The 5,987-nt window shown below is 38.7% G+C and overlaps 1 non-coding gene across 1 annotated transcript; it reads left to right on the top strand.

The window, feature by feature from the left end:
* Positions 1-3,979: 3,979 nt before the first annotated feature.
* LOC149837065 (small nucleolar RNA R71) lies at positions 3,980-4,085 on the top strand. The gene has a single exon (XR_016432301.1). It is a non-coding gene; the product is annotated as a small nucleolar RNA R71 (small nucleolar RNA).
* The last annotated feature ends 1,902 nt before the right edge of the window (positions 4,086-5,987 follow it).

Raw genomic sequence — 5,987 nt, 5'->3', positions numbered from 1 at the left:
TACTGAAATAGGAAGCATTGGCATCATATCATGCCTCAACATGATCCCTGTCTGTTGGCAATGAATGCAATGCTTGCAGAAATCATGCGCATCTCTGTGGAGGGTTTGCCAAAAGCATCTAGATTATAAGACTTTGGTCGCAGCCTTTCTACTGCTAAAATAGCCTCCACTGGCCAGGGAATGACAAAGCGAAAGGATGGACTCATACTCCTCTGGTATACACCTCCGAATGACCTGATCTGCATAATACTTAAAAAGCTCTGGTTTATCTTAGTAATAATGTTTTACTTGCGATAGAAATTTGTCTCTTTCATTTTTAGACCAATGCACAAGAAGTTGCCTAGTCACTAGATAATTAACAATGTCTGCAAACCAAGGTAATTGTGATGTCCTGACTGCCACGATCTGCTGATCTGAAAATGATTCACTAATTGGTAATTGATTAGTAGATGTATCCACGACTAGCCTCGACAAATGATTTGCTACTACATTTTCACTGCCTTTCTTATCTCGAATTTTGAGATCAAATTCTTGCAGCAATAGAATCTACCGGATGAGTCTAGGTTTAGGGTTCTTTTTACTTAGAAGATAGTGCAAGGCTATATGGTCTGAGTAAAAGACAACCTTAGAACCCAACAAATAGGAGTGAAACTTCTCCAGGGAAAACACTATAGCGAGAAGCTCCTTCTCTGTCATTGTATAGTTCAACTAAGCATCAAACATAGACTTGCTCGCATAGTAAATAACATATGGCTTTTTGTCCATACGTTGCCCCAGAATAGGTACAATGGCATAATCGGACGCTTCACACATAATTTTGAAGGGTAAGGACCAGTCCAAAGAATGATGAATAGATGAAAAAATGAGGGCGTTCTTCAGAGTCTTGAATGTCTAAACACAATCCTCATTAAATACAAAGGGTTGCTCTTTTGCCAATAATATACATAGCGGTCTCAAGATCTTGTTGAAGTTGTTAATGACCTGCATGTAAAAACCAACATGCCCTAGAAATGATCGCAACTACTTCACAATTGTCGGTAGAACTAATCATGAAATTGACTCTACCTTTGCACGATCAACCTCAATGCCATGCTCAAAAACAATATGACTAAGCATGATGCCTTCCCGAACCATGAAGTGACTCTTCTCCCAACTTAGCACAAGATTTGTCTCCCTACATTTCTAAAAAACACAAGCAAGCTTCTGGAGACAATCTTTAAATGAAGAGCCATAGAATGAAAAATCGTCCATAAATATCTCCATGACATCCTCAATCATATCTGAGAAGATCGACATCATGCACCTCTAAAAACCGGCCAGGGCATTGTAAAGCCCAAATGACATGTGATGAAACACGAAGGTGCCAAAAGGATAGGTAAATGTGGTTTTTTCTTGGTCGTCAAGATGAACCACCACTTGGTTGTAGCCAGAATAACCATTCAAGAAACAAAAGTAACTCTGTCCAGCCAATTTCTTGAGGATCTGATCAATGAAAGGAAGCATAAAGTGATCCTTGTTGCTTGATTAAGCTTCCTATAATCAATGCAAATCCTTTAACTAGTGGTAATACGCATTAGGATATCTTCTCCTTTCTCATTCTTTACCATAGTGAGTCTTGACTTTTTTGGCACTACCTGCACAGGGCTAACCCACTGACTATCAGAAATAGGATAAATAATCCCAGCTTCAAGCCACTTAATGACCTCTTTTTTCATGACTTCCTTCGTGTTGGGATTTAGCTTCCTTTACATGTCCCGAACTGGCTTGTATCCCTCATTAGTATGGATACAGTGCATGCAAAAGGAAGGGTCAATCCCTCTGAGATCGGCAACTATCCATCATATGGCCTCTTTATTTGTGCATAATACCTCCAAAAACTTCTTCTCTTGTTTTGCTGAGAGGTGTGCAAAAATGATCACGGGCAGAGTCTCACTTCTTCCTAAGAACACATACTTAAGCGTGATAGGCAGAGGCTTAAGCTCAAGCTCAAGTGGAGACTCGATGAAACTAGGTGCCAACTTTTCAACCAACGGAGAAAGGGTTTCAACATTACCCCTCCATGGAAAATTGCTACCTAAAGACAACCCATTACCTAATCTATCTACCTCTAAATCTATACTATCTTCTCCTAAATTGTACAATGAAATTAACTTAGACATCATGAAATCTTTCGGTGCCTTTTCAATCAAATTCATTTGGAAACATGCCAAATCACCTACTGAACCCATCGCAGCATTGAAAATGTTTAAACTTACCTTCTTATTGCCAAATGATAGATCCATTGCTCCAATTCTGGAGTTAATGTAAGCATTGGTTGTTGCTAAGAACGGCCTGCCCAAAATGATCGGAGTTTGCCTCTCCGCATCCACCCCCTCCATGTCTAGGACCACAAAATTGACTGGAAAGTAAAACTCATCTACCTTCACTAGCACATCCTCAAGAATGTCTCATGGGATCTTCACTGAATGATCTGCTAGATGAAGGGTCATGGGGGTCGATCTTAACTCACCTAGACTAAATGAGTCATAGAAGTATCATGGCAGAATGTTAACACTCACACCTAAATCTAGCAATGCGTGATCAATCTGGATATCTCCTATGATACATGAAATGATGGAGGCTCCAAGGTCCTTGAGCTTAGGTGGAGTCTAATGTTGAAGCGCCTAACTCACCTGCTCAGTGAGAAGGACCTTGGTATGAACTTTACTCCTGGTTTTCCTCTTTTGAGTGCACAATACTTTCAAAATTTTTGCATAGGTCAAGACCTGTTTGATGGCATCTAGAAGAAATAAGTTGATCTAAACATTCCTAAAAGTCTCCAGCATATCCTGCATCTTAACATTCTGCTTTGCTAAATCTATAGAAGTCTCTAACACTCTAGGGTAGGGTGGTTTAGGAACAAACTTTAACTCTTCCTTCTCCTATAGAGAAGTCTCACCTCTACCCTGATGTGATGACGTCCTGGACAATCTGAGAACTGGAACAAAAGATGAAGGAGCTGAAGTAGATGGCTCATCTTGCTCTGGCTCCACCTTTGGCCGACTCAGTTTTGTTGCATGATATTCTCGCCCACTTCGCAAAGCCATGACTGCCTTGGCTTGATGACTATCCTCATCAGATTTAAACAAACCACCCATCACGGGCTTCTTTCCCTTTGGATTCCTCAAAGATTGGCTAGGCAAGGTCTCCTCAAGTCTCTTACTCATAGTCTTAGCCAACTATCCCATTTGAGTCTCTAACATAGCCAGAGAATGTGTATGGGAACTAATGACTTAATCATATTTTTGCAAAGTCTTCTCATTTGATGCCTTCAATAACCCACATAAGTCTCTCCTTGAAAGATGACTGATGTTACTGCTATGGAGAAGGTATTAAGGCATACGCAGGAGAAGGCTAGGGATATGAGGGCCTTTGGATAGTCTGTGTATGCTATTGAAGTCTGGTTTACAACATGGATAGGCCTAATTACTGTGGTTGTGGATTTCTCCACGAGAAATTTAGATGGGTTTGTCAGCCTAGATTGTATGTAGCCGAATAAAGATCATTTTGTGCCTAGCCAAAACTTTGAGCTGCCTAAACTTTCTCGGCAACAAATTCAAGATACTAAGATGCTGAAGGGCACTCAATGACATGATGTGGCAGATTGGAGCACAGGGCACACACCGACTACTTGTAGGATGGTCCTGCTAGAAGTTGGTTCAACTTATGCGCAAGCATATCAACTTTACTCTGAAATGCATCGGTAGGACTCACCTCTAGTATCCCACCATTCTTTGGGTTGCTCGGTGTGACCCTCTTAGCATAAGCCGATGAAGAAGAAGACATATGATAAAGGGAGTTCTTTGCTAGCGTGTCAAATAACCTCCATGCCTCATCTTCATTGTTCAACATAAAAGTGCCACCCCATGATGAATCAATCATTTGTTTGTTCCTCTCAGACAAACCATCGTAAAAGCTCTGAACCACCTGCCATCTAGGCACTTGATGATGCAGGCACTTCCTAAGCAAGTCCTTCATACGTTCCCATGTCTCATGGAATTTCTCACCATCCATCTCTACAAAGTTGGTGATGGCTCGCCTAAACTGATTAGTGCGGTCGATGAGAAAGTACTTCTTTAGGAACTCCTGTTGCAGTTGATCCCATGTCTCGATCTGTCCAGAGTTCAAAGTTTTGAACTAATACTTTGCCATATCCTTCAGAGAGAACGAAAAAAGTGTCATCTTCATGGCATCGTTTCTGAAGTTGTTGATCCAGACTGTTGAACATATCTCGAGAAATTCATTGAGATGATGATAGGGATCTTCATGAGATAGGCCAGAGAATGAAGATAGCATTTGAATAATGTTGGGCTTTATCTCATATTGAGGTGATTCGATTTTGGGTCTTCTGTTTGCGAATGCCTGGGTGTATTGGTTAGGAATAAAGTATTCCCTCTAAGGATGGGTCTCATTTTATTGCTCTATCTGATCTTCTATTTGATCTTGTCTTTTGGACCTCCTCAATGCGCTTTGATTCTGGATCAAAACAGATGAAGAGGTGGTCCTAAAGCTTGCCTCCCTTGCATACACTGAGTAAACCCGATGTATGTTCCGACTATACATGATTTTTCTAGACCTATCTAATTTAAATATGCAACACAATCACAAATTACACACTAAGATGAGTTCTAAACACAATAATTGCTAATTGGTGCCCCACTTATTAATAAAATGCACACAAATGTTTAAAGCAACTCTAAATTACAAAGGACACTTTCTAATACCCCTTCTCTCTACTAAACTAGAAATCCCATAATCTGTACTTTTTGATAAATTTAAAGTTTGTTGTTGCTTAGCAGAGAAGCAGGGCTCCTAAAATCAAACAAAAATATAAGCTGAAATTTAGACACTCCTAAGAAACTCACAGAAAAAGAAGTGCACATAAATCTGTTTCTTTAAAGAATTAAAAAACATGCAAGATTGCCCTGGTTTCAAAAAGCTCTCAAACTCTGTTTTTAGAAAACAGAACAGGGTCTGATTTAAAAATTTATAACTAGAGATCCACAAACCCAAAAATTCTGAAAATTGGTAGGTTAATCCTTCACTAAATAAGCTTTCTACAAACCAAAAATCAATCCCAAACTCAACTTCTAACCCACAATGAGAAGGTCAGCAAGTTTTTTCCTTGTAACAAGGATAGAAAATCTTTGTTTTTGACAGATTTGCAATCCCGGATTAGAAATCAGTATTTTCAAAAATATCAATGTCAAAATTTGATTGTTTCTAGTCTTACACATGTTAGAGAGTCTAGGAGCCAAAAATTAAAATTTTTTGAACTGGCAAAAACAGAATGTGTGACTTTTTTTTTTTAATTTCTAAAGCTCGAGCAATACCAAATAATTCAAATAACAAAGTCCTAATCTAATTCACACAATTAGCACAAATAAAAATCATCAACTAGGTTCTCTAAAAGCCACCTGTCTATATGCTCCTTCACTAGTGCAAATATATTCAATAAACAAGTGAATCCTAGAGATTAGCATGTGAAAACTATATGTACTGACTATGTACAATCCTATATTTACTAACTAGTCCTACTCATTAAAGGCAAATGATACTAATAAAATGAATAATTGAAAATGGAGGATAGCTATGTGCCGTTCTCTGGCAACGACGCCAAAAATTTGGTGTACCCTTTTAAGAAATTATTTTAAAAAGTTTTTTTCTATGAAAACACAAGAAAATTAGCCACCAAATAATAAAAACTGAACTTCTACAAGAGTGGTGAGTATGGATCGAATCCATAGGGAATGAGATAAATATCCACAATCCAAATTCAGACAAGTGACTCTATTAACACTTGAAAATAAATACAAAAATGTTTACACTATCCAAAATCTCATACAATCCTAAACTATATAGCTCAAGCACTCCTTCAAGACAAGGGGCAATTTTGTTAGTTTAATGCACATCAAGATCTTCAATTATCCGCCTTAAGTATGCCTTTA

Source organism: Nuphar pumila, chromosome 5 (genome assembly GCF_984573655.1).
Source record: "Nuphar pumila chromosome 5, dmNupPumi1.hap1.1, whole genome shotgun sequence".
Taxonomy (NCBI): domain Eukaryota; kingdom Viridiplantae; phylum Streptophyta; class Magnoliopsida; order Nymphaeales; family Nymphaeaceae; genus Nuphar; species Nuphar pumila.
This window is presented reverse-complemented; position numbering and strand designations above follow the sequence as displayed.